Genomic DNA, 19,918 nt, shown 5'->3' on the forward strand with positions numbered 1-19,918 from the left:
TACACATATATGAATATTTTAAACCAATAGAGAAAGAAGATTCAGATACTTTGATACTACAAAACGTTACTTAACAATAAATATATAAAGTTACTTTATACACATGGATAATAATGTTAGATGATACAATTTATCTATTATGGTAAAGTTTGATCTATTGTATAATAGATTTATCAAAACATTGCTAAAAGTTATACAGCCAAATTCTAAGTGTTATATAGCTAAGGGGTGTCATTCTTTGTATTTAACATCATGACAATTTTAAGAGAACTTATCTCAATGTATCCTATTATATTATTTTTATGTATTCCTGAGCTATTGCCCCACTAAATGAATTGAGGCTTCATCATTATAGCATTAGCAATCTTCAGGGAACTTTAACCCCATTTTATTTCGGTAAACTTATAGCTAGATAATGTTGGTAACATATTATCTATATGCACTTAATATCTATTGTCGGTATGTGAAGAAGACAATAAGGAAAGGGATACAATACAGTGAGCTGTAAATCTTGCCAATCTTTAGTAAGGCCACTGACAGTGTATAATTTATAACAAGAACAGAATAAGCATATATGTCAAAAGCTTAGTGCTCATTCTAATTATCATCCTAGGTATAAGATTTATAAAGAAATTTTCAAAAAGAACGACTAGGAAATAACTATATTATGTCCATGTGACAGATGCCAATAGAATTATCTCCAGCAATTTATAAGATCTGTATGTATATTTAGGCCCCTAGGGGCCCTTGTTTCCAATTTAAAGATCCAAAATGCCTCGCGCATGTGAAGCAGTTTGTCTCTATCACCCCCTCTGTTGGGGACTCTAACCCATTCAATAACTTGCCACACTAAATTGTTAGTACTACTATTGTGACAAAATTTAAAGTGTCTCGCCACTTGTGAGTCCGGATCTTCAGATTTAATGTCATAGATATGTTCTTTTATCCGCTCTCTAGCTTCCCTTGTAGTAAGACCAACGTACTGCTTTAAACATTCTTGGCAGGTCACAAGGTACACTACATATGTGCTGCGACAATTTGTGCATGCATCAATAGTAAACACCCTTTGAGTGTGTGTTGATTGAAAAGTTTTACCCGTTAAAGTGTAAGAGCAAGCTTTGCATCTAGTAGCACCACATCTATAGTGGCCCTTGCATTCCAGCCAGCTTGTAACTCTTTGCGGATTTGTTTTGATTTCACTTGGGGCCAGAATATTACCCAAGGTCTTATTTTTCCTTGGGATGCATTTACATCCTTTTTGTACTATCTCATAGAGATCTCCATCTCCTTTAAGGATCGGTAGACATTCATGAATAATGTTTGCAATCTGATCAAATTGCTTGCTATAATTTGTTACGAAGGTTGGTGTAATGCTCATCTCTTTATCTTTGTGAGCTCTATTTGTATAGAGCATCAGGTCTCTATCCATTCTAGATACTATATTATATGCCTTAGTGATTTGCTTCCTAGAAAATCCTCTCTGTACAAACCTCTCCTTAAAATCTTTAGCCATATTATGGTATTCTGACACCGAAGAGCAATTCCTTCGTAGACGGATGAATTCTCCTTTAAGTATGCCAAAACTTGTATGCTTAGGGTGCAAACTTTTAGCATGCAGGATGCTATTACCTGCAATCTGTTTCCTGTGTAGTTTAGTAACTACTTTACTACCTTCACTAGAGAGTGTAAGGTCCAAATATTCAATACTTGTTTTACTCACATTACTCGTAAAGCTCAGACCAACATCCTTATTATTAAGGTCTTCCACAAATTCAGTGCCTTCCTCAGATGATCCCCGCCATATTAGGAGGAGATCATCTATAAATCTCTGATACATCACAATATTTCCCCTCTGGCGGCAGTCCCCTCCATATATATGGGATAGCTCCCACCACCCCATATATAAATTTGCAAAAGAGGGGGCAAAAGTAGCCCCCATAGCTGTACCTCTCTTCTGCAGGTAAAAACTGCCGCCAAAGGAGAAATAATTGTGCGTCAACAGAAAGAAAAGAACTCTAAGTATAAAACTTTTGTCTGTATTGCTGTAACCTGTGTATTTGTCCAAGAAAAATGCCACTGCAACCATACCATTATCTAACGGTATGGTTGAATACAGGCTAACTACATCAATAGTTAACCACGAAAATTCTGGTTTCCAATTAATGTCTTTTACCAGGACCAGCAGATGCTTTGTATCCTTAAGGAATGAGGGAAGAATTTTAACTAAAGGCTGTAAAATACCTGCCATCCATTTCCCCAAGGGTTCCAACAAGGATCCAATGCCAGAGACGATAGGACGTCCCTGGACATTGTCAAGACCCTTGTGTGTCTTGGGGAGATGGTGGAAGATAGGGATTTTAGGATTTTTAACCCATAAAAAGGCTTTGGTGTCGTCATCAATGATACCTAATTCATTCCCATCATCTAGGATCTGTCCCAGGCTTAGTTGGAATGCATTAGTAGGGTCAAAACTTAATTTCTCATATACCTCTGTTTGGCTTAACTGCCTCTCTGCTTCTAGGATATAATCCTGTTTGTCTAGGACAACAATGTTGCCACCTTTGTCACTTCTACGAATCACAATATCTTGCTTTGATTTGAGCCTCTGTATGGCTTCTTGTTCTGATTTGGTCAGGTTGTTAGATCTCACGGGCTCAGTTACAACATACTCCTGCAATTTGTGTAGTTCAGCCTCTACACGTTTGTGAAAGGATTCTAAATAGATTCCTCTTTTTCCTGTGGGATAAAATACTGAAGTCGGTTTAAATTTTACTTTAACCTTTTCTTCTTGAGATGACTCCATTTCTAAATTAAGTAGAGTTAAATAGTCAGTAGCCTCACTAAATTCAACATTATCATACACATTAGGCCCTTCCTCACATATGTCAAAAGTATTTTGCGCGAGGCATTTTGGATCTTTAAATTGGAAACAAGGGCCCCTAGGGGCCTAAATATACATATGGATCTTATAAATTGCTGGAGATAATTCTATTGGCATCTGTCACATGGACATAATATAGTTATTTCCTAGTTGTTCTTTTTGAAAATTTCTTTATAAATCTTATACCTAGGATGATAATTAGAATGAGCACTAAGCTTTTGACATATATGCTTATTCTGTTCTTGTTATAAATTATACACTGTCAGTGGCCTTACTAAAGATTGGCAAGATTTACAGCTCACTGTATTGTATCCCTTTCCTTATTGTCTTCTTCACATACCGACAATAGATATTAAGTGCATATAGATAATATGTTACCAACATTATCTAGCTATAAGTTTACCGAAATAAAATGGGGTTAAAGTTCCCTGAAGATTGCTAATGCTATAATGATGAAGCCTCAATTCATTTAGTGGGGAAATAGCTCAGGAATACATAAAAATAATATAATAGGATACATTGAGATAAGTTCTCTTAAAATTGTCATGATGTTAAATACAAAGAATGACACCCCTTAGCTATATAACACTTAGGGCTCCATGTACGAAGCAGCGTAAGCTGCTCCGGAGCCTTTGCGGGGCAGGTTCGCATATGCGAGCCTGCTTCCCGCAATGTAAGAAGCAGCGGTCATTAGACCGCTGCTTCCTACACCCTACGCCACCTCTTAGGTGGCGAAGCAAAATCACCGAGAGCTCGCTCGCTCTCGGTGATTGACAGCCCCTTCAGTCGCGTGATTGGTCGCGCGACTGAAGGGGCGGGCATTACACACTCCGCTGAGTGTGTAATGATACATACGGGCAAGCGGATCAATAGATCCGCTGCCCGTGTGTAGCGGAGGCGGGCGGACAGCTTCGCGAGTTAAGAAGCTGTCCGCCCGCCTCTTAGTACATGGAGCCCTTAGAATTTGGCTGTATAACTTTTAGCAATGTTTTGATAAATCTATTATACAATAGATCAAACTTTACCATAATAGATAAATTGTATCATCTAACATTATTATCCATGTGTATAAAGTAACTTTATATATTTATTGTTAAGTAACGTTTTGTAGTATCAAAGTATCTGAATCTTCTTTCTCTATTGGATTAAAATATTCATATATGTGTAAGCTGGTAATTAAGGAGTTAAACAAAGACATTACACGTCACTGTGATTTGTAAATTTAAGGAGGCTGTGCATCTGAGACGGCACGGTCTATGATTAAGGCAGTAAGCTGAAACATGTCAGACCGCAGCTGTCTCAGATCTGACCTGTTATGTTTAGTGCTGTGATTTTTCAATTTTAACCACGTATGGCAATAAAATTTATCTTTTAAACTCTTAAGCCTGTGGCCCCGACTCGCCCTTCTTTCTATTTTTGCTGTGCATATAGAACATACACCACACTCCTAGGGGGCGCTAACAATAAGCAGCAAACAGGTAAGCAAATATATACAGATAATTAAGAGAATATACAATAAACCTAGCACACATATCAGATTATTAGAGATGATATGCTCACAGATGATATTGGTGTAATCAAATAACAAAATGTCCGCACAAAGAATAATCCAAAAGAAAGAAGGCAGCTCTCTGTCATAGGACGGTCATCCTGGTGTGGTGTGATCTATAAGAAAAAGAAGCACAGAGGCGCCAACATGGCCTAGTAACGTCACGGCAGTCGGATACAAAACATCAGCAGGAAATATACTCACAAGCGTAGCGCACCCAAATGGTGCTATTGTGGCAGCCTGGAACATCAAACAGTGGTCCAGCTCACTGGTGTCTCCAGCCAGATAGAGATGATCCTTGGCGAGGGCCTATAAGGGCAAAAAAGGCACACACATAGCCCAGTAACGTTTGTACACAAGATAAAAAAGGATTCAAGGTTGTACTTACAGGAAACAAAGCACCACCAGGTGCAATATCAGCAGTACTGGGACCTCTCAGCCACCCAGTGGACTGGGGAATCCAATTTGCAGGATGCAGAAAATCACCACTTTGGAAGATAGGACTAGCACACACACTCTGCCCCCAAACAGGAGCAGAATAATTGTGATAAAGCAAGTGTATATTTAAAAACTTTTATTTTAAAAACAGCGACATGTTTCTCAGCCACCACAGGCTGTTTCCTCAGGCTATGTTAAAATGTTAACAACACTTGCTTTATAAAGACAATAGAACACATAAAACTAAATCTGATAGGCTAATTAATTTCTAGAGTGTGAACACCTGTTACACAGGTCAGCAGTTTGTAGGCATGGAAACCCCTATATACAAAGCTCTCATATGTAACACAAACCATTTTGAGCAAATCCCAAATAAAAATAGACATCTCTGTATTGACCTCCATACCATTGCCAAAACCAAAATAGACAATAGCAATAACCTTGTAACCCTTCAAATTAAGATTAAAAAATAAAAAATGGAGAACAGTAATATGACAATCACAATAAAAACATTTGTTATACACCTCAAAATAAAATAATCACAATATGTACAAAAATATAATATACCCACATAAAAAACATAAGCAAGATACATGTATTTTAATAGTCTCTATTCTACATATAATCACTTAATATGCCTGACCACATGTATGTTTTATATCACAATAGATCTATATTTTTCCTTTAGTATTATAGACCTTAATTGGTATTATATCTACATTGAACCCTCCTTTAAAGTGTGACATTTATTTCTCTGCCCTAACAAAAAAGCTCTCATATGTAACACAAACCATTTTGAGCAAATCTCAAATAACAATAGATATCTCTATATTAAGTATAAATTTTTTTAAAAAATAAATAAATAATAAATAAGTAATCGCCTTATGTGCAAACCTATAACAAGTAATTAATACTAGATGTGTCAACATGAATATATAAATAAATTTACTAAGAGGGAATCTCACCCCAATGTATAATCAAGCTTTTACATGCTACCACATATTAAATAAAATGTAAAATGCAACTCTAGAGCACCTAAGCCATAGAAAGATTATTCCATTGTGAGACAGTTTAAACCTTGTGGGAAAGACAAAATGACACAATGACTAACTAATGTTAAACCCTATCTGTGATATCATATATGCAAAATGTATGTACCTATATTTAATATAAATGTACTAACAAGATATTTATAATATATAATAAAAATGATGAGCCAAGAATAAAGTGTGGAATGTAATCATAACCTAAACTATATCTAAATGACGTGCAGAAAGTATATATATATAAATATATATGTGTGATCATTGGTCCAACATAAAGATACCCTTGTGTCCTAAAAATAAGTCATCTGATCATGGTAATCTTATAAGTAATAATAATATTAAAGTGCAATGCAATCTTTTGTTTATTTTTTTATTGTAATGTAGTTTTATTGTAATTAAGGGATTCATTTAGGGGGTGTTAGGTTAGGTTAGGGGGCTTAGTCATTAAAGGGACAGTCTAGGACAAAATAAACTTTTATGATTCAGATAGGGCATGTAATTTTAAACAATTTTCCAATTTACTTTTATCACCAAGTTTGCTTTGTTTTCTTGGTATTCTTAATTGTGAGCTTAACCTAGGAGGTTCATATGCTAATTTCTTAGTCCTTGAAGGCCACTTCTTTTCAGAATGCATTTTAACAGTTTTTCACCACTAGAGGGTGTTAGTTCATGTGTTTCATATAGATAACACTGTGCTCGTGCACAATAAGTTATCTGGGAGCAGGCACTGATTGGCTAAACTGCAAGTCTGTCAAAAGAACTGAAATAAAGGGGCAGTTTGTAAAGGCTTAGATACAAGATAATCACAGAGGTTAAAAGTATATTAATATAGCTGTGTTGGTTATGCAAAACTGGGGAATGGGTAATAAAGGGATTATCTATCTTTTAAAACAATACAAATTCTGGTGTAGACTGTCCCTTTAATTTTTTTTTTTGTGTTGTGGGGGTTGGCGGTGTACGAGTTAATAGGTAAATAAGGTTTAATGCGATGTGGGGGGTTGGCAGTTTATGGATTTAGGGGTTAATAATTTTTATTTCGTTTTTTTTTTCCTTAATACTTTGTGCGAGCGGTTAGTTTATTTTTTTCTTAATACTTTGTGCGGGCGGTTAGTTAATGTTTTTTCATAATACTTCATACGGGTGGTTAGGTTTTTTATTCAAAAAATACTTATTGAGGGTGGTTAGGTATTTTTTTCATACTTATTGCGGGCATTTTTTTTTTTTTTAATGCTCCATTTGCTTTGGTGCATCCCGGTGGATTCTGAAATCATGGTGGATTCCAAAAATGGCAGGGTGGTGAAAGAATTCACCTGTGGTGGATTCTTTCACCACCCTGACATTTTTGGAATCCACCTGGATGCAGCTATGCTGCATACAGGTAAATTATTTTGGCTGCAAGTGCAGCCAACATTCTGTTGGCTGCAAGCGCTGCCAAAATTCCTTTGAGGATGCGTGCGCAACTGCCGATGGCGACAGGCATTACAAACGCAACAAAAGTTGCGTTATTTCACCATCCATAACGCAGCCATTGCGAGTTTCTTGTGTGTGAAATATGGTGGCATTAAGCTCCATACTGCACAAAATCCAAGGGCTGATTGGACATGCTCGTGCATACTTTCCCCATAGACATCAATGGGGAGAGAGTGTTAGAAAAACACCTGAAACACGGAATGAAAAGCTCCATAACGCAACCCCATTGATGTCTATGGGGAAAAAAAAAATTAAGTTTAAACCTAACACCCTGACATAAACCACAAGTCTAAACACCCCTAATCTGATGCCCCCAACATCACAGACACCAAAATAAAGTTATTAACCCCTTATCTGCCGCTCCTGATATCGCCACCACTAATAAAAGTTATTAACCCCTATTCTGCCTCTCCGATATCGCCCCCACTAATAAAAGTTATTAACCCCTATTTTACCACTCCCGACATCGCCGCCACTAATAAAAAAAGTTATTTACCCCTGTTCCGCCATTCCCCGACATTGCCGTCACTAATAAAAGTTAATAACCCCTAATCTGTCGCTCCCGACATTGCCATCATTAATACAAGTTATTAACCCTTATTCCGCTGCTGTGAAATAAAAAAAAAAACTAAATTTAAACTATAAATTAACCTAACATAACTATTATACTAAACTATTATACTAAAATTTAAATAACTACCAATTAAAAAAAAACTAAATTACACATTAAAAAAAACCTAACACTACTAAAAAAGTCTTAAATTACAAAAAATAAAAAATACTAAATTACGAAAAATAACAAACGAAATTATCAAAAATAAAAACAATTACACCAGATCTAACAGCCCTATAAAAATAAAAAAGCCCCCCCTAAAATAAAAAAAAACCCTAGCCTACAATAAACTACCAATAGCCCTTAAAAGGGCCTTGCCCTAAAGAAATCAGCTATTTTACCTGGAAAACAATACAAAGACACCCCAACACTATAATAAAGTTATTATAAAAAAAAAACTAGAATACAATAAACTACCAATAGCCCTTAAAAGGGCCTTGTGTAGGGCATTACCCTAAAGAAATCAGCTATTTTACCTGGAAAACAATACAAAGACACCCCAACAGTAAAACCCACCACCAAACCAACCCCCAAAATAAAAAACCTAACTCTAACAAAAACCTAAGCTACCCATTGCCCTGAAAAGGGCATTTGCATGGGCAGTGTCCTTAAAAGGGCATTCAGCTCTTTTACATTGCCCTGAAAAGGGCATTCAGCTCTTTTACCTAAAGCCCATAACCCTAATCTAAAAAAAATCCACCCAAAAAAAAAAAAAAAAAAAACTAACACTAACCCCGATGATCCACTCACAGTTTCTGAAGTCGGGACATCCATCCTCATCCAGGCGGCGAGAAGTCTTTATCCAGGCAGTGAGAAGTCTTCATCCAGGTGGCGAGAAGTCTTCATCCAGGCAGCGTCTTCTATCTTCATCCCGGCGGAGCGGAGAGGATCCATCCTTGAAGACATCTGGCACAGAGCATCCTCTTCATACGGTCACCGCTGTACACTGGATCTTTAATGCAAGGGAGCCTTTTCAAAATGGCGTACCTTACATTCCTATTGGCTGATTTGATTCTTGAAATTCAAATCAGCCAATAGGATGAGAGCTTCTAAAATCCTGTGTCAGGGAGCAGCGGAATAGGGGTTAATAACTTTATTATAGTGGCGGGTGGCAGATTAGGGGTTTATAAGTTTTAAATAGTGTTTGCAATGTGGGAGGGACTTGGTTTAGGGGTTAATAGGTAGTTTATGGGTGTTAGTGTACTTTGCAACAGTTTAGTAATCTAGTTGTATGTCTCTGGTTATCCTAAGTCAGAGCAAATAGTTTAAAGTATGAAAGATAATTCTAGTGACTCACAGTGTGTCACCGGACAATGGCTTCTATATTAAAGAAAACAGTCTCAACTCTGCAGCTGATATAGTCTTAGTAGATAGGTCACAAATAAAGTTAGCAAGATCTGAGTATGTATGGTAGAAGAATCTTACCACCAAGACTGTTCATGGTACTCAGCAATTTCTGCGCAGCTGGAATTGAAAAGAATTGTGAGGTCTGCAAAACTTGTGGTAGCAAACCCCAGCCAGGGTTCCACACCATCCACTTAGTCTCCTGTGTTTGTGGCCTCATCAATTATCCCGAAAGATCAAGGACTGAGCAGTGTTCAGTTCAGGCCAAACTGTTAAACCGGAAGGCCGACGAGATCCGAGGGCCGCAAATGGCACCAATCACGAGCAATGTGCAACTGGAATACACCGTGTGTAAATCAGTCGAGTATGTGAAATAATGCTGGAGGTGCTAGCAAATACAAGAATTAGCTTCAAAAGATACAGAGCAACAGAGAAGTGCGTCCATACCCTTCAGCAGCTAAGTCCACCCCCAGCCTTCTAGGCTTTGACAATCATATCTACACCTATCAATGGAATGCTTAAGGTCAACATAATTTTACTTGGTGCAAATGTACGGGGTCATGCCCACAAGGGAACATACATTCACACGCATAAACTTAATATGTAATTAATTTATATGTTCCATGTGAAATTATATATATAAAAAACTGTATGCACCTACAAAGTATAAGCAGCATAATCCTAGCCCTCTAATGCAGTGCCCCTAACAGGCCAGATTTTAAGGATAACCTTGGTTGGGATCAGGATAATAATCATGGTTACAGATCAGCTAATTATTTCACCTCTCCTCTGAGATAGCCTGTTAGGGAGGCCTGACTGAGATAGAAATGCCTACTCTAAAGGGAAGAATCACATCTTTTAAAAGATCAGTAAACTAAAAACTAAACTTTCATGATTCAGATAGAGAACACAATTTTAAACAATATAAGACCACAGCTACTAAACTAGCATTTCAGGCCTGCTCACATGAGACTGAAACACTCAGGCCCTTAAACCGCATCCACAGCTTTATAAATGGGGCCCATTGTGTCAAACATATAGCACCCAGCTGGTGCTAATGGAGCAGGCTGAAACTTCGCAGTGGTCCAGCACACTGTTATCCTTAGCTCAGAAACAGTCAGAATTCTTCTGAAATACCAATGGTCATGTGCCTTCATACAATCTCCAAGTAAGTAAGTTCTTCTCAAACAGACGCTGTATAGCTAATGCCAGTGTGTACCACAATACCCCTATACCTCGGGTATTGTGGTACACACTGGCATTAGCTATACAGCGTCTGTTTGAGAAGAGCTTACTTACTTGGAGATTGTATGAAGGCACATGACCATTGGTATTTCAGAAGAATTCTGACTGTTTCTGCGCTAAGGATAACACTGTGCTGGACCACTGCAAAGTTTCAACCTGCTCCATTAGCACCAGCTGGGTGCTATATGTTTGTGAGTATTCACATTCACTTGTGTTGTTGTTTTTACCTGTGTTGGCGATATTAGGCCATGATGGCGCCTCTGTTTTTTACTTTTTTCAGATTTTGACCTTCAGGATAGCCATCCTTTGACAGAGAGCTGCCTCGACGTCCGGATTTTCTTGTCATCTTTGTTTCCTGGACTCTTATATTAATTTAATTTTTTTAATTTTAATTTTTATATTTTATATTTTTTTCATTTAGATTTTATATATCATAACTCATTATTTCCAATTATTATTTTATATGTTCACAGTCGTGAGTATTATGTATGGTGCTTAGCATTGAACATTAGGTTATCATTCACAATTGTGATTTTTCAAAGTTCCAATTTTGATTTTTGATTTTTGCTGAAATTATTTGTTATTGAGGAAGTGCCCCCTAAGGGCGTGGTGTGTTTTTGTGTACACATCACTCTCTATATACCTTTTAAATTTGATAATAGAAGTAATTTGCAAATTTGGTTAAAATCGTATGTTCTATCTGAATCATAAGAGAAAATATTGTGGTTAACTATCCCTTTTAATCATCAGAGTAACAGTTTGTAGCCTTGTTAGCAGTTATCCCAAAAACAGCAAAAAATGTAATAAATTTAACACCATAACTTCCCAAATTCCAGGTAAGAAATAGAGTATGAAATAGAGAGAAAATCACAAAAATTATTAGATGCTTCCTCTAATGTATTGCCAGAGAAAAGCTCACTACTTAAGCCAGACAGATAGCTCATTGTGCTAATGCACTGTTACAGAAATCTTTGGCAACCCAAGGGTTGCACGTTCAATCCTGGCAAGATCAAGTCAGCCTTTCATCCTTCCCAGGTTGGTAAAATGAGTACCATTTGGTTGGGTAATAATAATACCTGTTATCAGTGCCACAAGTCGTTTGAGGTTGTGCACTATACAAGGATCCAATTATTAAAGCTTGTAGATTAACCAATAGTTTTTAGTAAACATGTTTTAAAGGAAGGTGAGAGAAGGCATCATGGTCCTAAAGATATAAAATTCTGAAGGAATAGTTATACGTATATATAACAGTTTAGTTGAGGGCTTTGCAATAGGTTGTTTAGAGATAAGGGGACTATTGCTGTGATATTGGGTCCTATGGAGTGGTCTGTGTTCTGCATTAGGTGTTGACTAGTGATGTCGCGAACATAAAAATTTGGGTTCACGAACGGCGAACGTGAACTTCCGCAAAAGTTCGCAAACGGGCGAACCAGGGGAACCGCCATAGACTTCAATAGGCAGGCGAATTTTAAAAGCCACAGGTACTCTTTCTGGCCACAATAGTGATGGAAAAGTTTTTTCAAGGGGACTAACACCTGGGCTGTGGCATGCCGGAGAGGGATCCATGGCAAAACTCCCATGGAAAATTACATAGTTGATGCAGAGTCTGGTTTTAATCCATAAAGGGCATAAATCACCTAACATTATAAAATATGAGGAAAAAATTTGAAAAAAAAAAAAAAACCACACACTTTTTCTAACTTTGATCCCCAAAATCTGTTACACATCTCCATCACCAAAAAACAACCATGCTAAATAGTTACTAAATTTTGTCCTGAGTTTAGAAATACCCAATGTTAACATGTTCTTTGCTTTTTTTGCAAGTTATAGGGAAATAAATACAAGAAGCACTTTGCTATTTCAAAACCACTTTTTTTCCAAATGAGCGCTAGTTACATTGGAACCCTGATATCTGTGAGGAATACCTGAATATCCCTTGACATGTATATAATTTTTTTTAGAAGACATCCCAAAGTATTGATCTAGGCCCATTTTGGTATATTTCATGCCACCATTTCACCGCCAAATGCGATCAAATAAAAAAAAAAATTGTTCAATTTTTCACAAACTTTAGGTTTCTCACAGAAATTATTTACAAACAACTTATGCAATTATGGCACAAATGGTTGTAAATGCTTCTCTGGGATCCCCTTTGTTCAGAAATAGCAGACATATATGACTTTGGCATTGCTTTCTGGTAATTAGAAGGCCGGGAAAATGCTGCTGCGCATCACACATGTATTATGGCTAGCAGTGAAGGGGTTAATTAGGTAGTGTGTAGGGAGCTTGCAGGGTTAATTTTAGCTTTATTGTAGAGATCAGCCACCCACCTGACACATCAGACCCCCTCATCCCTCCCAAACAGCTCCCTTCCCTCCCCCACAATTGTCCCCGCCATCTTAAGTACTGGCAGAAAGTCTGCCAGTACTAAAATACAAGGTTTTTTAAAAAAAAAAATATATTTTTTAGCATATTTACATATGCTGTGGTGTAGCATACCCCCTTAGCCCCCAACCTCCCTGATCCCCCCCAAAACAGCTCTCTAACCCTCCCCATCTGCCTTATTGGCGGCCATCTTGGGTACTGGCAGCTGTCTGCTATTATTTCACAGTCAAAAAAGTGTTGTTTTTTTTAAATGTACACTACTGTTACACCAGATATGAGTGGTGGCACTGGGCAAGTGGGCACAGTATACGCTGTGAGACTGACACACATGGAGGCAGGCAGGCAGGCAACTGCAATTAGATTACACAGGAAAAAAAAAAAAAAAAAAAGCAGACTGATGTTCTAGCCCTAAAAAGGGCTTTTTGGGGTGCTGTCCTTACAGCAGAGATCAGATGAGTCCTTCAGGACTGTAGTGGACACTGAATACACTAGCCTAGCTATCGATTTCCCTATTAAATCAGCAGCATCTACACTGTCCTCTCACTAAGAATGCAGCTTCCGAAATGAATATAAAATGGATGCTGTCCAGGAGGTGGGAGGGTCTGGGAGGGAGGGTCTGCTGCTGATTGGCTTTAATGTGCCTGCTGACTGTGAGGTACAGGGTCAAAGTTAACTCAATGATGACGAATAGGGGGCGGATCGAACATCGCATATGTTTGCCCGCCGCGGCGAACGTGCTATGCTCGCCGGGAGCTATTCACTGGCGTACTATTCGCGAAATCACTAGTGTTGACGGGGATGACAGATATACGTGTAGTGATACGTGGTGACAGGAAACTTTACTACATGAGTAACTCAACAGATTGTTATAGCTATCACTATATTATTTTGCTGCACTCAAGTCTATACATTTTAAAACACTTGCAAGTCACATGTTAAAAGAATAGAGTTGTAAATATCAATGCATTTAGGAATGCCTAGAGTTATGCAGTGGTGGCTGATGACTTTTAAAGATGGGGCACTAGCCCCGCCCCTCAGATGGTTCCACCCATTATATATATATATATATATATATATATATATATATATATACTGGGTACAAGAGTCCTGTCACTAGGGCAGTATAAGGACATTATATATATATCATATATATACATAGAGTTACACAAGTAAAGTCAGGCCCATGGTTAAGTTGTACATGACAATAGATAAATGGCACATACTAGATGAATATAAAAAACAAATGGCACATACTAAATTAATATAAAAAAACAATACAAGGTCAGAAAGAGGAGTTAAAAAAAAATCAAAAAAGTTAAACACATAGTAAACACATAGGTAAATTACATCATCATGGGTGGGTGTTAAACACATAAGCATCAGAAATAGTCAAAAGAACAGACAAACATAATGAATGTACATGTGTCAAAAATGTATACAATTGTGTATATGCAGTCCTGGAATTGCGATTAAAGAATCCCAAAATAATGCAATAAGCTGGGATCTAACAATATAACCCAATACATATAACAGTGTAATGCAATCAAAACTATTAAATGGGCAAACAAGGGCTGAATAATCACATAAACGTATTGGCATATAAGTTCAAAGTAATGACCAAACAATAGGAACATCATAAGGGATCAAACAGCTTACAGAAAAAAAACGGGAACAATAGTATATTCAAAAAATAGAGCTCAAACTGTCTGGTTGCCATGGCAACCCGGTATACACAAGAGACTATGTAAAAATACAAATGGCTGAGGCAAAAATACAAGCGGCATATGTACACACCACAAAGTGAGAACCGGAAGGCAACCACTAGAGCACATCATAAAGCCAGTATAAAACACAAATAAAGGCGAGTGCAGTAACAGTGTCTATAAATAACCGGGAGCCCTGTTTTTAGGTGACCCAATACAACATTTAGCCCACAGCTCGCCAAAGTGGGTAAACTAATGAACATTCATTCAAGCTCACCAGACACAATTACACCGGCACACCTCTCCAGCAGCACCAGCTTAATCTCGCTGCTTCCCTCCACAACACAGCTGAACAGGACAAAACTCTCCTCTCAGCTCAACGGCTATCTCCACAATGAGATTTTCGTGCCGTTGAGCCGGGAGGAGCCTCGTGGGGGCCATCACGTGCACCGTGCAGCCTATCAGACTCAGAGCCGATCACAGAGGCTGGGGGAAGAGACAGAAAGCACAGGCTGAAACGAACTAGTTGCACAGTTCAGCCTGTGCGATTAAGCCTCTATAGGCAGGAGGCTGGGCAGGAGCTACGCCTGCACAGTGAGTGCATAGAGATCACTGTGCAGGCATAGGGCTCTCTTTATCGCACGTGCCATCAGATGGGGGTGGCAGTCTGGCAGAGACAGTGCACAGCAGCCTGAGGAGGAGTGGCTAACTAACCCAGCACAACACAGCGTGAGCATGGTGGTGCGGTGGACAGGACTTTGACATCAGCGAGCTGTCAGTCAGTGTCTCAGCTCAGGCTGAGAGTGTCAACCTGGTTCTAGCTCCTGCCTCCTGCTGCACAGTGCATCAGTTAACCTTGCCTACTTGCCTGGGCTTGTTATTTATTAATAAATTATGTGTGTATCTTTGTCAATAAAATAATAAAAAAAATGTAATAAAAATATATTTTATTCAAAAAAAAATCGAAACTTTTTTTCTCTCATTATTTTCCCCTCATTCCCCCCCCCCCCTCCTTGCCCCTGACTGGGGGTTCACGTGCGACAGTGCTCATATGGAGGAGCCTCCACTGGAGTTATGTATATATATATTACTACATTACCTCTAAATTGTGATTACTTTTAAGTTGCAAATTAAGGCAAGAGAGCTGTAACTACAGTATATAAGCAACCCTTTTGCTGCAATGTGCATCTCAGTTTTTACCAAGCCTGTCTCATTGTGAATCCCATAGGAAACAATAGTGTATGATTATAAGGCACTCAAGAGAAATGACTAATATATCTTATTAGTTTGAGCTTGGAGCATGGACGTATTCATATTTACTGTGGCAGCAACTCTTCTACTTAGAAGACACCAGAGACAACGGGGTCGATTTATCAAAGTCTGTAGCGTATCATGTCCGCCAGACATCGCTGAATGCGGACAGCATACTCTTTCGGCATTTAACATTGCACAAGCAGTTCTGGTGAATGCCTCCGCTGGAGATTCACGGCCAATCGGCAACTAGCAGGGGGTGTCAATCAAGCCGATTGTATAGGATCGGGCAGACCAGAGGCAGCGGACCAGTTAAGGAGCAGCAGTCTTAAGACCGCTGCTTCATAACTGCTGTTTCCAGTGAGCCTGAAGGTTCGCTTGGAAACAGGGGAATCAGGGGCCATTCGGCTCTTGATAAATCAAAGTCTTCTCCAAAAGAAAAAGGAAGAACTTTTTGTCAAATACAACATTTATGCAGTCTGGAAGCTTTTACAGACCAGGAAATAGTGCAGAGATTAAGGCAAACATGACAAACAATTATGATGATTTTTAATATGTGAAGTACTAGAAGTCAGCCAACCTTCCCCAGACACCTAGAGTCTATTTTAGATGCCATGTACATTATTTTCAAGCATTATGTTTGTCTCCCAGTGACATTAGAAGAATAGCAAACAGTAAAATTATTATTTTTTTGTATTGCTGGGATCCCAAATGTTTTTGCAATGAGAACCCCCCCAGGGAGAGGGAGGAAACAGATACAATTTCCATTCTTATTTTGAATAGTTGTTAGTACTTTTAAATCAAAATAGTATTATTGATTGTATCTGTGGTGATAAACTTGTTACCAACATAACAATAATAATTTCATTTATAATTGTTCTTCTAGATTGGCATCTACTTCTTTTCGTATTTTTTTATTATAAATTCCTTAGTCAGATTGTTATTCAGAGAACTCAAATGGAATATTTCAACTAAGGTTCACTTCTATTTGATGAGGGTTTATATAAATGGGGGCCTATGTCTGAAATTGATAAATATATAAGGTTCCATTTATCAAGGCTTTAACCCTCAATTTGCTTGTGCCCATGCATCAAAATATGTACGTAATTCAGCTTTCAGATTTATCAAGGTATGCACCCTATTCAGATGAAAGTTTTTTCCTTGCACTACACAAAAGGAATTATAATGCTTTTTGATCAGCGAACCATTTGGAGCCAGTTACCATCAGAATAAATGCTGGCCCTGGTCTCTTAAAATTGTTGGCCATTCTGCATTTCATAGCCACTAGGTCATTCTAATCTGTGTCTAGTGTTGTGGTCGATTTAAGTCAACCTAAATTCTCTATATGGACTGTTTTAGATCATGTACACTATTGTTGTGTTCCCTCTGCATTCCTTAATACTAAAAATATTTTTCATGTATATTTAAAGGGACATGAAACCCACATTTTTTTCTTTCATGATTTAGGAAGAGAATGCAATTTTAAATTTCTAATTTACTTCTATTATCTAATTTGTTTTATTCTCTTGATATGCTGTGCTGAAAAGCATATCTAGATATGCTAAGTAGCTGTTGATTGGTTGCTGCACATAGTCTCGTGTGATTGGCTCACCCATGTGCATTGCTTTTTCTTCAACTAAGGATATCTAAAAAATGAAGCAAAATAAATAATAGAAGTACATTGTAATGTTGTTTAAATTTGTATTCTCTATATGAATCATGAAAGAAAGATTTTGGGTTTAGTGGCCCTTTAATCCCTTAACATTAATTGATATAACCCGTAGTTTCAGTTACCCTTAATGTGGTGTTTCAGTTTCTTAAAGGGACACTGAACCCAAATGTTTACTTTTGTGATTCAGATAGAGCATGCAATTTTAAGCAACTTTCTAATTTACTCCTATTATCAATTTTTCTTTGTTCTCTTGCTATCTTTATTTGAAAAGAAGGCATCTAAGCTTTTTTTTTGGTTCAGAAATCTGGAAAGCACTTTTTTATTGATGGATGAATTTATCTACCAATCAGCAAGGACAACCCAGGTTGTTCACCAAAAATGGGCCGGCATCTAAACTTACATTCTTGCATTTCAAATAAAGATACCAAGAGAATGAAGAACATTTGATAATTGGAGTAAATTAGAAAGTTGCTTTAAATATCATGCTCTATCTGAATCACAAAAGAAAAAATTTGGGTTCAGTGTCCCTTTAAGTAGGGTCTTATGTAAAGCACTTTGTTGTTGAATTCTTCTTTAAAAAAAAACATTAAAAAGAAATATAACATCATCTAAAAAAAACATTTAAATATTGACATTTACAAAAAAAAAAAAGAAAAAAAAAGGTTAATTTCCTCCTTGTTGGGGGGAAAACATATTATAAAGAGAGGAAATAAAAGAAACAATATGAATATATATTAACCCCTTGAGTGCTAACGACGGCTCTGAGCCGTCACAGAGTTTCCCACTCTGGTACTAACGACGGCTCAGAGCCATCGCTAGCACTCACCCACATTGAGGGAGATCTGGGGGCTCCCACCCGCTCCTACCCCGGCGATCGTACCTATGAAGTGACAGGCATGCCCGGGGCTTCACGTTTTGCGCGGTGACGTCACACGCAATGACGTGATGATGTCACCGCGCAACTTTATTAACAAGTAACAATACAAAGTATAGGGAAAGGGGGCATGCTGCTTAGACACCTGTATCTCAGGCATCTAAGCAGCTACAGACCCCCAAGACCCACCATTGGAAAGGTAATCGCCTAGCCTTTCTTTCCAATGGTGTAAGTCTTGGGGATCTGAAAAAAAATATATAAAAAGTTAAAAAAAAAAATCAAAAATTAAAATAATAAAAAAAAAACCTTCAATCACCGTAGCACGCAGGTGGGAAAGTGCTTAGCACTCAAAGGGTTAATTATTGTAATAAGGGTTCTGTATTGAACCTAAAGGGGAAAAAATGTGAAAATATATAACAATTTGTAATAAGGGTTCCTATAGGAACTGAGAAAATAAAAAGTGAATATATTTCAAAATGATTTATTTTTTTAATTTTTTGGATTTTATATCAAATACTGCTGTGGAAAGGGTTCTTAATTGAACAAAACTATTTTTTTTATTTTTTTGTATTGCTGGGATCCCAAATGTTTTTGCAATGAGACCCCCCCCCCCCAGGTAGAGGGAGGGAACAGAACAATTTCCATTCTTATTTTGAATAGTTGTAATGGTTACCATTTCCTATTAATTGTTTTCCTTGCATCTTCATGGTTTGACAATCTTGCATACAATTCAGGATCTATTGGGATTGGTATATCCAACTCCAATTTAGTCTTGAGTAGAAGTTAGTCTTCTTTATTTTCATAAATTAAAGTTTTACCATTAAGAGTAATTATTATACTGAAAGGAAATCCCCATATATAACAAATCTACTTTGGTTGCAGATAGCTAGTTATAAACTTAACTTCTCTTCATTTTTTCATGATAGTGGGCTAAAAAAATATGTATTTTATTGTTAGTAGTTAATTACTTAAATTGTTCTTGCAGCTTTCAAAATTTGTTCTTTTACTTTGTAATTCTGCAATTTGATTATCCCATTTCTTGGTTTTCATACACAGGTGCTTAAAGATGAGATGGAATCTGCCAATTGTAATCTCTTTAACATATAAATCACCCAGGATAGATTTGAACATTTCTTATAGATATTTAACTAGAAAAATATTATTTTATTGTTTCCGGGATAGCCTGTATTCTTAAGTTTTCCCTTCTAGACCTAATATCTAGATTGTTTATCTTGTCCAGGATATCCCTTATTTGTTGAAACGGATTTCCTTATTGGCATTATCTCTATGATCTTCTAGAGATTCAACATTTAAACTAATTTCTTTTAGATAAAGCACCCACTACTGTGATTAAATATAGAGAACTACAGGAAACAAAGTGTATGAGACTAAAATTAGTAGGAATCTGTTGTGTGTTTCACCTGTAACTTTGTGCTTGGATCTTGTA

This window comes from Bombina bombina, chromosome 4, assembly GCF_027579735.1.
Source record: "Bombina bombina isolate aBomBom1 chromosome 4, aBomBom1.pri, whole genome shotgun sequence".
Lineage (NCBI taxonomy): Eukaryota > Metazoa > Chordata > Amphibia > Anura > Bombinatoridae > Bombina > Bombina bombina.